General features: G+C 35.3%; 1 long non-coding RNA gene across 2 annotated transcripts in view; it reads right to left on the reverse strand.

Moving 5' to 3' along the window:
• Nucleotides 1-3,764: 3,764 nt before the first annotated feature.
• LOC110309935 overlaps nt 3,765-17,570 on the reverse strand; it is a 28,768-nt gene continuing 14,962 nt past the window's right edge. Inside the window, exon 5 of one of the 2 annotated variants that reach the window (XR_002379771.1) lies at nt 3,765-3,821. This is a non-coding gene — a long non-coding RNA (uncharacterized LOC110309935). Of the gene's footprint in view, nt 3,822-15,533; nt 15,735-17,570 lie in introns of those variants that run through there. The other variant, XR_002379772.1, reaches the window with a different exon arrangement.

Raw genomic sequence — 17,570 nt, forward strand, 5'->3', positions numbered from 1 at the left:
GATCTGATGTACTCACAAGGTCTACCGAAGTCCCTGTTCGAAGTGTCTGCTAACACTGACCTCCTGGATTGAATTAGCTAAGGAGCCACAAAAGGGAAAAATGCACATACCTGTGCTTCTGAAAATGCACAATAACTGAGTGCTGCTTTTATGCCCTTTCCTGGAGATGGTGCAGAACCCTGCCCAGATGCACATTTTGGTAAGGGCTCTCCCATGGATTCTACAATCCATGACTAATCCACTTTCTTGTAATTCACATGAAGTTGAAGTGATATAAGACATATATCTAGATTAAAGGCATACACTTCTAGTCTTCAGTCTGTTCAGATGTGAAAAAGTAGGGTGAGTTCTTCGTCCTTTTAGGTCTAATTATCTAAGCTAGAAATTATCTCAAAGCAACAGATGGCTTAAATTGGGTGCTGACAGTAGGTCTACAATCATCTTGGATAATGTCTATCAGAAAGAATAAGAGAAAAGTCACACATATGATGGAAGGATTTGAAATAATATATAAACAGGCCTTCTTTATTTGATGAATTTATAGGAAATATCAGAATGTGTCTGTATGTACAGGCTATGTGTATGACATTACATAAAATAATATTGGTAAACAATATTATCAATTAAAATTATTTTTATAATGAGAGTTGCTGCAATACATGTTATAAAAGGCTAAGAAAATAATGGAAAGGGTGCAACTTCAGTAGGTAAACTGGACTCTTTTTTAAAACACAGACAAATTGGCTTTGGGCATAAATATATAAAATAGCATTTGAGAGGAGAGATCAAGTCAGGGAGTTCAATGTATAATTCACCATGAAGTTAGACATGCAGGCAGAAAGACTGGACTGAGGGATGCAGGAGGGGAAGGTATCCTATGAGGAGAGACTGGAGTGAGAAATACAGCTGAGGAAACATGGCAGCAAGGGACTGAGGACAGAAAGGTCTACTGGGAGACTACTAAAAGTTGACTTTGAAAACCAAACATGTTAAAAACTGAGACAATGAGTAAATTTTCAACAACAACTATAGATTCTCTTGGTTTGATAGTTGGTTTAGGCATATACAAGTTGTCTTTATCTTTCCATTTTTTAATATTTGAGAAAGTAGGAATGAATAAACAGACTCCAAAGGTAAAAGAGCAAACATTCTTAAACAACTTAACTTCTCTACAAACTTTGTTTCTTCTTTTTCTCTCCCTCCTCTTCCTCTTCTTCTTCCTCTCCCTCCTCTTCCTCTTCCTCTTCCTTCTCCACCTCCAGCTCTTCCTCCTTTTCCTCCTCTTGCTTCAGCTCTCTTCTTTCCTCTTTTTGCTTTTAGGTATTTTGAAATTGGACCATAGGACAAGGTTATCCTTCAACCAACAAGCAGTTTCATATGTTGAAAAATTACAGCCCCCACTAGAAGTTGTAATAAGTCACCTAATATATTTATGAGAAACAAATCTGCCACACAATTCCTCAGACTATACTTTGTGTTGCTCACCTATTAACACCCGCCCTGAGAATTGACACAGTAGAGTTGTGTACTATTAATTAGTAAATGGCTTATGCAAAGTGAGTGTCTCTGAATTCAATCTTGCTAGTTCAAACTGGTCACCTTGCCCTAAGTGCAATGATGATGATGATATTTAAATCTGCTCCACACTGTGGGAGTGCCCACAGGGAATATTACTTGCCTTCAGAAGGCACAAGTCCTGTCATTTCTGCTTTGAAAACTTTCACATTCATTGGTGGTAGCCTCATGGTCTGCAATAATTTAAGCCCTGCACATCCCATTTATGTGACAAACTCCCACTGTTTTAGGAGAATTTCAAGCACAGTTGTGACAGGTGGCAGTGTAATTCAAACAAGCTGTGATAGTTTGCAGGTCAAACAATGCAGACTTAACTTTCTTAGTGTTTCCTTTGACACAGATGTTGCCTTCCTTTTTATTGCCTAAGCATCACCTGTAGAATCCATTTTTATTTATTATGCACAAGTATACCTTGAGGCACCAGTGATGGGGAGAGTTAAATGTTTACTTTATATTGCCAAAACATAAAGCCTATAAAAATCCAGGTTTTGCATGCATTTATTAATTAAATTTTCTTGAAGCAATGTTCAACAAACCCTTATCTCATCTACCACGCAGTTTAGAAGCTGATGCAGATAACAGAGGTGATTCACACTTGGTAGGTCAACCTGGATTATAGTGCATTTGTGTACACTAGAATATAGAAAGGTTAGAATGTACTGTTGACTAACATGTATGTATTTATTACTTTTCTATTGCCATGGCAGTATATATGACAGAAATAACTTATGAGAGGAAACACTTGTGGCTCAGACTATGTTGATAGGGACATATGGGTGCAGCTATTCATGTGTTAGTAGAATGTAAAAGCAAGAGTGTGAATGAAACTAGGGGCAGGTATAATCTTACACCTAATTCCTAATAACCTATGCTGATGAATCAGGACCCATCTTGTCATGGCTCCACAGACAATGGAAATAGAACCACAAGTCAGAGAGTATACATTGAAGAAATATGGGTCCACAATACATGTCAAAGTCTGACCATAACAATGTCTTTTCCATTCTTAGAAACAATTTTATTTACAATTATTTGTGTGTGTGTGTGTGTAGTCTATATGTGTTTGATGCATATATGATTTGTGTGGGTATGTTGTGTATGTACACTGCTTTATGTATTTATGGAGTAGGTGCCAGGTTTCCTCTATTACTTTCTGCCTTATTCTTTTGAGTAAGATCTCTCCCTGAATCCTGAACCTGGGATTACCTTTTCTCAAAGGTGTCTTCATCTTCCACAAACTGAAGTTAGAGATGTGTCAAAGAGCAAGCCTGGCTTGCTATATGGGTGCAAAGATTTGAATTCAAATCTTTTTGGTAGAGCAGCAAGTTCCCTTATCAACTTAAACATCTCTCCAAATCTCTGAGTAAATTTTGAAAAGGTTGTGAATAGCAATATTGGTTAAATAGTATAATTTGTGACAGGAAAATATTTTGATTTACTTACATTAGTTTACTTACTAACTTTTCCTATAAATGCACTTGTAAGAATGGATAGGAAGGGAAACTGACTCAAAAGAGGAAAGTCAAAAATTGGGATAGCTTACTCATGTTTGCTCAAGACTACCTGAATTTTAGCCCTGAAATCCCAGTTGAAAGAAATCGAAGTCCTAGATAATCTAAAGTGTTTGATCACAGTCTTTCCCTCTGTTCTGCTTTTACACATCTGTTAATAGTCTAACCAAAGCAAAGTTGTCTTATTGGATCAATGGTCATTCAGTCAAACTAAATTTTGTTTTTGAGCTCTACACTGAGCCTGGGTTGTGCATATGCTATGATACCCATTTTCTGAGACCCTTTGAAGCATCAGTTCAAAGAGACATTGGCCTTTCTCAAGCATAATATGGAAGCGATTTTTCACCCCGAGAAACTCGAATCTGTAAATGAGTGACCTAGAGGAAAATCTAATGAGTCTGAGAGAAGGTAACTGCCAAATTGCTCGACAGCACGCTAGAAGGCTGCTTAACGAGAAAATACTGTGAGTCCTTGCTGAGCCAACTTATCAGGACTTTAAATAATGAAAGTGCCTAAAGACAGCTTTCTGGGGCTGATACAGCAAAGCATCCTCAGTAGGAGTGCTGTGTGCTATTTTTCAGTGCAAGGCTTAAGGAAGAGGATTCTAACTACAGCGAGAAAATCAGTGTGTGTCAGTGGGGTAAGGGATGTAGCTCCTAAGTCCTACCTTCCAGTTGAAGCCAAGAGGAAACTCTCTGGGAAAGTTACTGGTTGACCCAAGGAGCTTCAGGAATTCTGGGGAATGAAAATGGATTTTGAATTAATTTTAGCACAGCAGTTGTCAGAGGGAGCTAATGTAGTAGGGTGCAATAAACTCAGTGGTTCAGACTATCCGAGATACAAACAAATTATGAGAGAGACATGTAAGGACATTGCTCCCTACGTGATTAATTCAGTCACTTAAAAAAAAATCCCAGTGGAAAAATAGATTAAGACAATTTGGTACAAGGGAGTGGCATGTAAAAAAACAATACCATTCAACAAACTTGAAAGCATCTATTCCAGAGCCCTCTGCCACAGTGCATAACAGCAAGGCTTCTTTGAAGATTAGTAAGGTACAAGAATGCAATAGAAATTCACCTTTCTAAATATAAAGACAATATTCCCAGGAAAACAATATAAAGAACTGAAGTAAACTTCATTTCAAGGTACTTAGGGTAAAACATATATACATATATATATATATATATATATATATATATATATATATATCTTTATTTCCCCTAACCCACAAAATTACCCAACTCCACATAATCTTTGGCTGTGGGTCTCCACATCAGCTCCAACAGTTGCTGGGTAAAGCTATTCTGCCTACATTTATGTTAGTTACCAGTCTGCAAGCATAACAGAGTATTATCACAATGGAGAGTAAAAGGGATGGGTTCTCTCTCATGGCATGGGTGTCAAGCTGGGCCATTCATTTGATGGTCCTTCATTTAAATTCTGCTCCATCCCATGCCCCTGAATATCCTGTAGGAAGGAAAAATTGTGGGTCTGAAGTTTTGTGACTGTGTTGGTGTCTCAGGGACTCCAATGTAAGTCTTTCTTGATTACAGGAGATAGCCATTTCAGGTTCCATATTCTTCATTGCTAGGACACTTAGCTAGTGTTATCCTCATAGATTCCTGGGAGTTTACTTTGTCCTATGTTTCTAGCTCATCCCAGAGACAACCCTTCTCCCAATACAGTTGTTTCACTGTGTGCTCTGTCCCGCTGATCTCCCCCAACCTCATCCCTCCTGTTTCTATCCCCACTTGCTCCCTTACCCAGTCCCCTTTTTCTTTCAACCCACGATGTTTAATATATTTTTCCTTCAATGTGAGATTCAAGTGTGCCCCCTTGGGTTATCCTTGTTACTTAGCTCCTTTGGGTCTGTGGCTTGTAGCATAGTTATCCTATGCATTATGTCTAATATCCACTTATAAGTAAATACATATCATGTTTGTCTTTTGAGATCTGCCTTATATAACTCAGGATGATCTTTTCTAGTTCCTTCCATTTGCCTGTAAATTTCAAGGCTGAGTAATACTCTATTGTGTAAATGTACTACATATTGTTTATTCTCTGGTTGAGGGACATCTAGGTTGTTTCTAGTTTCTCTCTATTATGAATAAAGCTATTATGAACATGGGTGAGCAAGTGTCCTTATGTATACTGGGGCATCTTTTGGGTATATACCCAGGAGTATTATAGCTGGGTCTTGTGATAGATCTATTCCAAGAAACTTTGAAATTGATTTCCAAATGGGTTGTACAAGTTTACACTGCAATCAGTAATGAACGAGTATCCCTCTTGCCCAACATCCTTGCCAGCATGAATTATAGTTTGAGTTTTTGATCTTTGTCATTCTGACCTGTATAAGATGCTATTGTGTTTTAATGGTATTTCTTTTTGTGCAAATATATATTTCTTCATCTTTATGTGTTTCTATTTTTGTTGTTGTTTATGATTTTTCACCTTGTTTTTAATTTTATTTTTATTAAATTATTTTATTTATTTGCATTCCAAATATTGCTTCCCTTTGCTGTTTCCCCTCCCGGAGTTCTTCACCCCATCCCTCCTCTGCTTTGTCTCTAAGAGTGGTTTTCCCCACCCAACACAAATTAAATGAAGAGAAACTTGAAGTAATCCCACTAAAATCAGGGACAAGACAAAGCTGCTCTCTCTCTCCCTATCAACTCAAAATAGTATTTGAAGTTCTAGCTGGAGAAATTAGACAACAAAAGGATGTCAAGGGCAAACAAATAGGAAAGGACGAAGTCAAGGTATCACTGTTTGCAGATGATAGGATAGTATCAATAAGTGACCCTAAAAATTCTACCAGAGAACTTCTACAGCTGATAAACAAGTTCAGCAAAGTGGCTAGATTTAAAATTAACTCAAACAAATCAATATCTTTCCTTTATACAAATAATAAATGGTTGAGAAAGAAATTAGGAAAACAGTACCCTTCACAATAGCCACGGATAATATAAAATATCTTGGTGTAACTGTAACCAAAAAAGTGAAAAATCTGTATGACAAGAACTTCAAGTCCCTCAGGAAAGAAAACAAAGAAGACCTTAGGAGATGGAAAGATATCCATAGGATTAACAAAGATCCATAGGATTAACATAGTTAAAAATGACCATCTTACTAAAAGAAATCTACAGATTCAATGCAATCCCATCTAAATTTGAACACAATTCTTCACAGACATGGAAAGAGCAATTCTCAATTTTATCTGTTTCTTGAGATTTTTATTTGGCTCATTTTCTTCTGTTCCTTTTTGTGCAATTCTGGTTTGTTTTTCTTTTATCTTAATGCTATTTTTTTGTTGCCTGTATTCTAAAAGGAGAAGGAAAGTATACGGTTTTGGAGGGAGGTAAGGTCTTCCAGGAGAAGTTAGGGGATGTGAAACTATAATCACAATATATTATATTAACAAATCTATTTTCAATCAAAACATTTGTATAAGGAACAGATAAAGTGATTCAATAAATGTTAATACACGTTCTTATTAAATATGTATCAAAAATTTGTTCTTATGGAAAATACATGTCTGAGTCTTTTGCAATAATGTTTCACTTATTATAGAACTGGCCAAAGTGCTATAAAGGTATAATATATAATGACAATGGTTGGAGCAAGAAACAAGTTTTACTTACTCCTTTTACTGGAGTAAGAAACAGTCAAGCAATAAGATGATACCCAGGGATGTCAGAATGAGTTTCCCATGGCTTTCCTGTAGCTTCCAGATTTTCTATAGCTTTTTTATATTTCCAAAGTAGCCAGAAAAAGAGAAAATAAATACAAGAACCAAAGACTGTTAACATGCTCTGGAGTTTGTATTTATCCCTTTGTCCAGAACATAATCACATTTCCTCAGCTGGCTTTTGAGAAGGCTAGATCTTGAGTTTCTTACCATTCGGCTAGTAAAATATGTACAGGTCCTTGGGTTGGTGGTTTAGTCTGTGGGAGTCCCACAGGACCAGATTAGTTGGCTCCATAGGTCTTCTTGTGTGTCCTGTCTACAGATATCATTAATAAGCTCTCCAAACAAATTAGTAGATATATAAGTTCAGCTTAATGTATGTCTTTTAACAATTAGAGCAAGAGCCTTCTCTGACTTGGACTCCGTTTTCTGCCCTACTCTAGTTGGGCTGCCTTCTTTGACCTCAGTGGGAGAAGATGCTCTTAGTCCTGATGCTACTTAGGTACAAAGGCAGGTTGGTACTCGGGGCTGGGTGCCTATTCTTTCTCTCATTTTCTGAGTAGAAGGGAGAAGGAAATGGGAAAAGCAGGGGAGTAGGATGGGACTGGGAATAGAGGAGGGAGGGAGTCTGCAATTGGAATGTAAAATTAATTAATTAAAATTAATAGCCTAAACTTAAAATTGGTGGGTTAAACTAATATATTATTATTTCTCAAATGTTCAAAGGATTGAGAAGTTAAGTTCTAGGTAGTTTTCACCCCATTTGTATTTAGAAGGTAGACCTTCCAGAAAAAGGGTAATGCTGTTGGTGATGAAATAGCTGTTTTCTGTCTCTTATATAACTTTGAATTTTTAATGTAATCGCTTTGAATGAACTAATTCATGTTTCCTCCTTAAGAAATGCTGGTAATAAATGCCACTAGAAGGTATCTTACCAATATGCATGCAAAATTAAGATCAGGTCAAAAAAGTTCAATAAATACTTTTTTGGTAAAGAGGATTGGCCAATATTGAGTTATTCATCACCAATAGCAAATGGTAGTTGGCAGAAAAGTACTTATTGGAGAGAGTGAGTTCTGGGTTTGGACCTGCCTGGCTGACCTAATTTCTTTATCTAGATGTAACTTCACGTGTTACATTTTCTTAGAGCTCCCACTTAAAGTTTTGAAGGTTATCTTTGCCTGTCATACAAAGACACGTTCCCTTATCTAGTGGCTATATTCAATTATGTACATATACAAATTTGAAAGTTACTTTTACAGGAAACAAACATTAGTTTCTTTGATTAAGTGTGTTATTTATTGTCAATATATTCCCCACCAAATTCAGTATTAACTGGTTTACTTTCTATCTGTTCTATGCAAAATGACTATTGATTTTCTTTAGACTAAGTTCTTCACTTGTTGAATCAAATATTCCAGATAGCTGTGAGTTGGGATAATCACTCCTCCTGTGCCCTTTAATTGAGTCTTGATATAAATGTGATGAGGAATTCCAGGAGGGAGCCAACACCTTTAATCAGGTGTGATAATCCACATTATCAACCAGTGCTTCTGAAACCATAGCATGGATTGCATGCAAGTCAAATGCTTTACTCTGACATAAAATGAGTAACTATATTTTAGGATTACAGTATTCTCTGTATCATTTTATAATTTTAAGCCATTACTAAGAGAGTTCTGCATAAACTATGATTTTGAGAATACCCCTCATTCTAGAATACATTTCTAGTTGTCTAATTTAGAGTTGAAAAAAATTAACCCTACTTATACTCTCTTAGATAAAGGAAAATTTCTTGTCTCTTCCTTATGAATAAAGTAGGGGAAGTGATAGATTTTAAAGAGAGGACTAGAAATGCTACACATTCTGCCTCTCTTTGGTATAAATCACATTGGCACAGTAAGTAGCAAAGATTGGAGGTACACATACAGGTAAACTTTGGTTTGGCCATTGGGAAAAGGATAGTGAGTATTCAGGTGAAAAAGTAAGGTTCTTTTTGTTTTAGACACTAATAACCCTTCTAAAATGAAGTTGAAATAATGATCATGAGAATAACTGCAGAGTCTAGGCACACAAAGATGAATTTATAAAAAGGGATTGAAAAAATTTCTTGTTAAAAGTTATTTCAGTGTTTATAAATATAAGATATTTTCATATTTTATTTAAGTACAAAGCAGGAGCATATTCTCTAATTTTTAAGAAATGTCAACTAGTAAAGATATTTCAAAATTTTATAGAAGTAGCCATTTAATATGTGATATCTTATTATGACATTTCTCATGTATGTCAAAACTAGAGGATAGAAGAAATAATGCTTGTACAGTGTTGTCTTAGTAAAGGTTTCATTGCTATGAGGAGATACCATGACCAAAGCAGCTCTTAGAAAGGCAAATATTTAATGAGAGCTGGCTTTCAATTTTAGAGGCTCAGTGCATTGTCATCATGGCAGCTTGTAGGAAGACATAGCTCTAGAGAAGGAGCTGAGAGTTCTCTATCTTCATCTGAAGGCAGACAAAATGAAACTCTCTTCTGTAGGCAGCTATGAGGAGGTTTTCAACTGCACTGGGCAAAGCCTGAGCATGGGACCTCAAAGCCTGTCCTCACTGTAATGCACTTCCTCCAACAAAGCCCACCTACTCTATGGTGTTGTCAAGGCCACATTTCCTAATAGTACTACTTCCTGGGCCAAGCCACCACTAAGGTGTATTCATGAAGCAAGAAGATAGCAATAAATTGTGAAACATTATAGGACATCATGCTTGATGAACATTCAAGTTCACAATACAAACGAAATGTGGGTATTTAATGTGATTTAAACAATACATTGATGAACTACCAGCTATCATAGACAGAAAGGTCATCTTACTGTGAAGACAAATGAGGTTCATTTCTGTTTATAATTAAACCTGTTTCTCTGGGGGTAGGCTATGCTACATCTCTAATTTGTAAAATGTCTTCTTCCAGGAAATGACAACTGTGGCAGTTTGAATAGATATGGCCCTGATAGATTCATTATTGGAATGCTTAAGTATAGGAAATGGCACTATTAGGAGCTATGGCCTTATTGGAGGAGATCTGGCCTTGCTAGAGGAAATATGTCACACTGAAAGTGGGGTTTTTGTTGTCTTAAATGTTTAAGCTATGACCAGTGTGAAACACATCCAGTCTTCTTATTGCTGCCAGTGTATCAGAATGTAGAACTCTCAGCTACTTCTTCAGCATCATATCTGCCTGGAACTGCCATACTTTCCACCATGATGGTAATGGACTAAACATCAGAAACTGTAAGGTAGCCCTGACTGGAATTTTTCTTTTCTAAAAGCTGTCGTTATCATGGTGTCTGTTCACAGCAATACAACTCTAACTAAGATATTATCCTATCTTTTTTTTTTTTTTCAAAATCTTATTAAAATCTTTCAACACTACCTATGCTTCAAAAGGCTGTTATGACTATTTTCTTACTACTACCTTGCAATCCTGTCTTTGTTTCAGGAAGTTGTTATGACTAATTTGTCATGCTTATGTTCTGCAGCTGCAATCCTACCTAAATTGCCCACCAAATCCCACGTTTGGAAACCTCTTTGTTCTGGAGCTGTAAAAACTTTGTCTTCTTCACATGCAATGTTGAGCTTTTGAATCCTATCTTAGTGGGAAACAGGTCATGTACACAAATAAAAATTCTTCCTTGAATTAACTGCTTCCTTTAATTAATTTGGCCATGAGGATTGGGGTCAGTGGTCTTTCTTCTGCCATCTTTGTGATAAACAATATAACATGATATTTTCTAACTTTAAATATTTGTATGGTTATGAGACATAATTGAAAGAAAAGTCACGAGTCTTCTGTAGTAATGATTAGGGCCATGAGTTTGATAGGGATGGCTTCTAAATTTATGAAAATGTAAAGTCTTAATATTTAATGATGATGTTATTCCATCAATGAGAACATTTTTCAATTAATGAGAGGTAACCAATTGAAACATCCAATGTTGAAAATTGGATGGAATGAGAAATTCATGTACTGCTGTAAGAAGTGTAACTTTATAAATTTTATAGAACCACACAAAATATATTATAAAATTCTTATAATGCTCAAAGCATTTAGATGATCAATCAAAACTCCTTGGGAGTTATGAAAATGAACAAAATTGTGCAAGCTTATAAAAACATGTTTATAATTATGTTCATCAAGCAAATTTTGGCAAGCACCACATATTGAAAATTTCTAACAGTTACATAAGGAAGTTTACATTAATGATACACAGATACATGATATTAAAATTAAAACCTGTGCTCTAAATGCATAATTTCATATATACACATAATAAAAGTGGTATTTTAACAAAAAATTAAAATGACTCACATAATATATGTACATAGCTACTCACCTATTATGAAAATTAAATATTTAGTGTTTATATATGCTTCCTGTAAGGTGATAATTATTTGAAAAAGTTTGAAGATTAAAGAAAATACTTTAATCAAATTATCTAAATGGAATCATGTAAAAATTACTCTTGTTAATGAATTACCTGCTAAACATGATTAGTTATATAATTAGGAATGATTATATGGGAGATATTTTGATGTATTTGAGAGTTTTATGGGTATCATACTTAATTATATGTGATAAATTTATCTCTAAATTTACTTAATTTAAAAATGTAGGAATTACATTTTTTACAGTAATTAATATTGTATGAGTTGTGTGCTTTCATGTCTCTTCTTGAGATAAAAGTGTTTAAATACTAATATGTACATACATTAATTTGTGAGGTTGTATATGTACCTGTTTATGTCTATGCATACACACATAGAAACATCAAAGGTCATGTGCCATTATTTTTATCTATATGCTGAGGCTGCTTCTCCTATCATTCAGTATTGCGGCTAAAGTTAATTGATATGAATTTATTTTTTACTATCCATCTTCAACTTGAATTATGCAAGGTATGACATCTAGCTAAGCAAAAGCTTGATAACCTAATGTAACAAGCTTGAACATCAAAACTCAGCTAAAATTCTTTTATGTGACAATTGGCTCATAAATGTCTGCTGGGCAGATGGTGTTGGTTTTAAAAGAGAGACATAGTTTGCCTGGAGAATTTCAGAGAAATCTGGGCATCATTCTGAGATTCTGGTAAAGGAGAAAGGTGTCATTTCCTTGACAGCCCCAGTGGTTTCTGTGTTACTGTTTGCATGACAGATGCCATGAACAGATTGACGTGTAAAGAAAGGTGAGGTACAAGAAAATCATGCATTAGAACTCATTAGCAGGAGTTAGACAAGCTCTGCAGGGAGCCTCTCAGAAGCATTTTGATGTATAGGAAGTATTTAACGTTCTTAATAAATGTGCTTTTTAATATGCTGCAGCTAGATTTACCTATGTAGCACTTGTCTAAGTGGAAAAGAAAAATAGCACAGTTCACTGATAAGCAAACTTCCATGAATACAGAGCAGAAATTATTCAGTCTCACATACAATTTTCCATACCTAACATTCTTTGCTGTTTCTCTTTTTCTCTTTTCATTTGGAGGGGAAGAAAAAAAAAACTAATCCTCTAACTACCCACTACTATTAAAAAACATCATACAACATTGAAGAAATAACCTTTTATAATGATAGTTTTTCTATTTAAAGCACATTTTCTTTTGTTTTATTTCTCTCTGCAATGTGAAATCTAAAGGTTTCTGTGCAACTGGAAATATAAAATAACACACTTTGCAAAGGTTATTGTGTCATTGACCAAGGTTATTAGAAAGAACATTTCTGTTACATGAGGAAGAAATATGGTTTGTTTGTTAACTAATAATCTGAAGGTAGTTTTCTCCTTTTGAGATTTATCGATTTCTGTTTTCTAAGCAGTGAATGCTGTGTTTTATTCACAGTTTCAAACAAGTTACTCAATAGTTGGTGATAGTCTGATATCACTCATAATAAACATTGTTGGAAGATAATGAAAACCTAAAAGATAATTTGATGCTCTGTATAAAAATGTTATGTTAAGAAAGGGCCATGAGATAGTAGTCTCTGTAAATCATGAAGGAAGAACTATTGGGAAAGCTGGCTGCATTGCCCACAAGCAAAATGCCAAGGCTGTCATGTCTGAATTGCAATCAAGTATGCCCCATTTTACACACACACACACACACACACACACACACACAAACCCATGTACACACACAAACACATACAGAAGCTTTCATAAATACTTTCAACAAATTATTTATAGAAAAAAATAGCAGCTACAGTCTTAGCCTATCTACAGTAAATGTTAATGCACAATAACAGAGCATATAATGATTTTCATCAATTTTCTTTTCAACTAGTTTCTATTCTGAATATTTCTATCAGTAGTGGAGGAAATGGAAGCTAAGTAGAGCATGCTTCCTTATCATCCCTTTACATCACACTGCTTTCCTAATATCCAGGCAATGGGTGTGTCAGTCCTTAGGATGTCAACATGTAGCCTCCAATGCAAAGCTGTCATCTCCTAAGGATCTCCTTACTTATTCTTATCTGAGGTTGTTTATAATCATGCATCCTGTGTTCACAGTTTTCATAGCTATGAATGATACTCTTGACTTCCACACAACCAAAACTGCTTTTGTATCTGAGGGTCATTTCACCTAGACGAAACATGGTAAAATGTCTCTTTGCTGTTTTTTGACAAATGCCTGTTTCTTTGTTCACTTTGGAAATGTGTTCTTTGCTGAACTCCTAAGTGCCAAAGTGTCTTATCCAAGGATCCAAATTGTTTTTTCACCATCACTAAGTGCTGACTAACCTTAACCACTGATCAACTTTTGTCATATCCTCATAAACTCTTATAATTGTGTGTACTGAATTTATATATGTAAATGTCTGACCATCTTCCAGCTTCATTTTATTGCCTTAATCTCTGACACATAGATTGAAGCCATCCCAATTAATTGTCCCCTGGGTTTTTCTTTGTATTTCCATTGATCATTTCCTTGATAGCTTCATTTCTTATTGAAATTTTCAGTTATGGTTCCATTGTTTGATAATGTATTTCTGAGACAATGACCCTATATTCTGACACATTCTGGTCATATATTTGGATAGTTACTTGTATCTGGAGGTCAATGACCATGTATTCTGGTGCCACAAAAAGGTAATTCCAATTCACTTTGTCTCACAATATTGACCAACTATTGCTAACCAACTAAATTATTTAATGCAGTAACCTTTTATTTTATTCATATTTTGCTGTTATAGAATTCACTATGACAATTTTGTCTCTTACTCACAAAGAACCAGCTACCTCTAAGACTCACAGTAAGTGCTATCAAGCCCATTCCAGAGCATCTCTTCTAACTTGACAGCCGAGCTTTTTGATCTGAATGTATAGACATAAGGTTATCTAATGACTCGTGAAATTTAGAAATCTGGGCAGTGATTCTCAACCTTTAGTATACATGAGGATCCCCAACAGGTCTTATTAAAATGAAAATTGTTGGGCTCCATTCCAGAGTTTCTTACTCAATAGATGTGGAAGAGGAACTAATAATTTGATTTTGCAACAAATTCCCAGGAGTAGAGTCTACACTTTATTAATCACTAGTCTAAGATAAAATTTTCTTCAAACTTATTTTCACAAGGATTCAGTGATACCATAGGAGAACATGGACATCCTTTTTTTTTCTTCCCCTTTCTCCTATTTCAATTTTTTTTTATATAGTGTCTTATCTTTAGAGGAAAGAAATGATACCAATAACTTCAGGATTAAATACTACTTTAAACCTTTAAAGTTTGAGGGATAACATTGTTCATGCTTGGACACTTAGAAAAGACTTGGAGAGTAGTCAGCAAAATGAGGATTGGTATATTACTAAGAAATAAAAATGAAGATTCACAAAGACAGGCTTGATTAGGTCTGGTCATTGTTGTGTGTTTCACAACTCTGCCATACTCTTGACACACTCCAACAATGCTTTTTGCTGTTATCCATGTAAAAGCTTTCATTTATGATTTCCCATAAGTAGGGCATCTGTTTCCTTCTCACTCCATTGAAAAGTGGTTAAAATATTGCATGTATAGTCTCTAAAGTTGGTATGGCCAAAACTAAAAGGCAATAGTAAGAGAAAAGTAGCTATGCTTCTAGCTGAATAAAAAGTAAACATGATTTCCTTCAAAGTGAGAAAAATTATTAGCTCATGTCCTTGAACATAGCCCTACTTATTTTAACTTATGAAAAAATTATGTCCTTTTACTAATTCCAAAACTATGAAAAAGTTCTCTCATTTCCAGAAGGAATGATGCTAGTCATTTTTCCTCCTATTTCTTTATTTATAACCTTCATTGCTCATTTAGCAACTTTAAATCTGACTATAAATTTAGTCAAATCTATCTAATTTACCATATATAATTTCATGTTTATGAGTTCAATCAAAAATTAGCTTATGCAGTATCTGATCTTTAAGAATATAAATGCCATGTAGATATTTACAGAGCAATACATATTCATCTATTTAAAAGGCCGAATGCCATCTCAGTCTATAAGTTAGAACATAAATAATTTTAACATTTCAAAATTGTTGACAATTTTGATGGTATTCAGCATTGTGTCACTGTAAGAAATGCCCAAAGTGACATCAGAATTTATCTATGTTCAGATGTGTTTGTTCACGTATAAAACATAAAATTCTAGATGTGAAACTACTGAGTCAAAAGATACATGTTTAATCAGATTGAGAAATACATTCTCTAGAATGACATCACTACAGTGGGTAACGCCCAACAGCTCTTGGTATCACTTCCTGGCTCAGAGTAGATGCTATTGTTCTTTCATCCTTGAGTAATTCAGTAGGTGAAAATTACTTCTTGATACTGATGTATCCAGTTTCTTGATACTGGTGTATCAAGTTTAGGACTTTCAAACACCTATTTTCTGGACTTGTCTTTTTTGGCTCCTTTGTTCACTTGGGGGTACTCCTAAGGACAAAAATCATGAATGTGACTTGCCTTGGTAAATTACAAATAACCATTTCATTTAGACATCGCAGCATATGTATAAATAAGTGTTGTGAGAATTTATATCCTGTGAATGGCTTCCAGGAGGACGAATGATAAACTTTTATATATGTCAGACTGCAAGTACCAAAGCCAGAGCCCCAATATGGATCAGTCGCAGACTAGAAGCCATTTATTTCCATCCTTCGACTGACTTTTGCATTCCTTGCTCCCTCCTATGGAGTGTTCATCAGTCTAACTCATCTAGATTTTTGTAGCCTTCTGTGATTCTAATATCACAGCAATTAACACTATTACGTTGTGTGTTTCTGAACAGAGTTTCATAATGTACATCTGATTACTATCGTCTTGGGTTGAGGTCCTTTCAGTTACTTTATATTCCTACATAGAAAAACCTATATATTATGGGAAGTCCATAAATGTGTCTTTTGTCTGGCATCAAGTTAGGGATATCTCCAAGCTTATAAAATGCCAAAGTATTTCTACATAACCTTATTCTGTTATCTTATAAACAATGCAATTCAGTTCTTTATTGTCTCTAGTGCAAACACTCATATTGTCAATGTATTAATTACCCATGTGTCTGTATTATCTAATAGTCAGTGGTAATTTATATCCCAAAATAGACCTGTAGGTCTTTTTTCATATGTTTACAACCTGGTAGATACAAATATTTTCATGTTATACACTCTTTTGTGACAAGGCTACCTACTCTTTCTTACTGGTATGCCTTTCCATGTCTAAAATACTTGTTTGATAGTTTGTTTCACTTACCATATTTAAGTGTGATTTTTGAAAAGGCAGGCATTGTGCCATATTCACTCTATATCCTGTATTCCTGAAAAAATTTTGCATATATTAATTCTTTATGTAAAAAAAGCAATGAACACCTTTGGAAAAATATTTATTGTAGTTTTAAGGTTGTGATATAGTTATATTATCTTCCTCTCCTTACCTCCATTTAAGTCTCCCACAAATCTCTCTTGCTTATTTTTTTTTAATTTATGGTCTCTTTTGCTTAATGAAATGTACACACACACACACACACACACACACACACACACACACACAGCTGGATGACCAACTGGGATGCTCTGCCCTGGGGAAGATCATCTCTCTAGCTTTCCTTACCTGACTTAAGTTCTTTGTGCAGGCTTGCAGACTCCTGTTTTTCCCCTTTCCCCTCCTCCCTACCCACTTTAACATATTTATTGTGTTTGTCCATGTTCTGCTCTTGTTCAAGTAATCATATTTGTAAGACTGTGGGTAACTTCGGACATTCCTATGAGATATGATCTCACAGCAAACTCCCTGATCCTCTGGCTCTTACAATTTCTATACTCACTCTTCACAACAATCGCTAACTTTTAGGTACGGGAGTTGGTTTGTAGATATACCCTTTGGGCCCACACTCAGTATTGCTGTATTTTCATTGGCTGGGGTTTTCTATTGCTGGTCTCCCATTTCAAAGAGAAGTTCCCTTGATGAGGTAGGAGGATTAAACTCATTTGTAAATATAAGGACAAATATTTTGAATGGAGTTAGAGATTATGCTGGTTTAGTAAAGTGGCAGTTGGAAGTTCTTCTCCAAGACTTCACTAGCATTTGAGATTATTGTGCCATACTGGTCTTTGCTGCATAGGTGTTGTAACTGAGTTGCATTGTTGGTGGCTTCTCTGATTTGAAGCCTTGCATGGTGCCTTCTTGCATTCTTGAAAGTGAATCCTCAAGAAAGAGGCTGGTGGGTTCTGGCTCAGTGGACTCTAACACAGTCTTTTTGGGTCCTGTCTGAAGGGC

This window comes from Mus caroli, chromosome 14 (genome assembly GCF_900094665.2).
Source record: "Mus caroli chromosome 14, CAROLI_EIJ_v1.1, whole genome shotgun sequence".
In the NCBI taxonomy this organism is placed as follows: domain Eukaryota; kingdom Metazoa; phylum Chordata; class Mammalia; order Rodentia; family Muridae; genus Mus; species Mus caroli.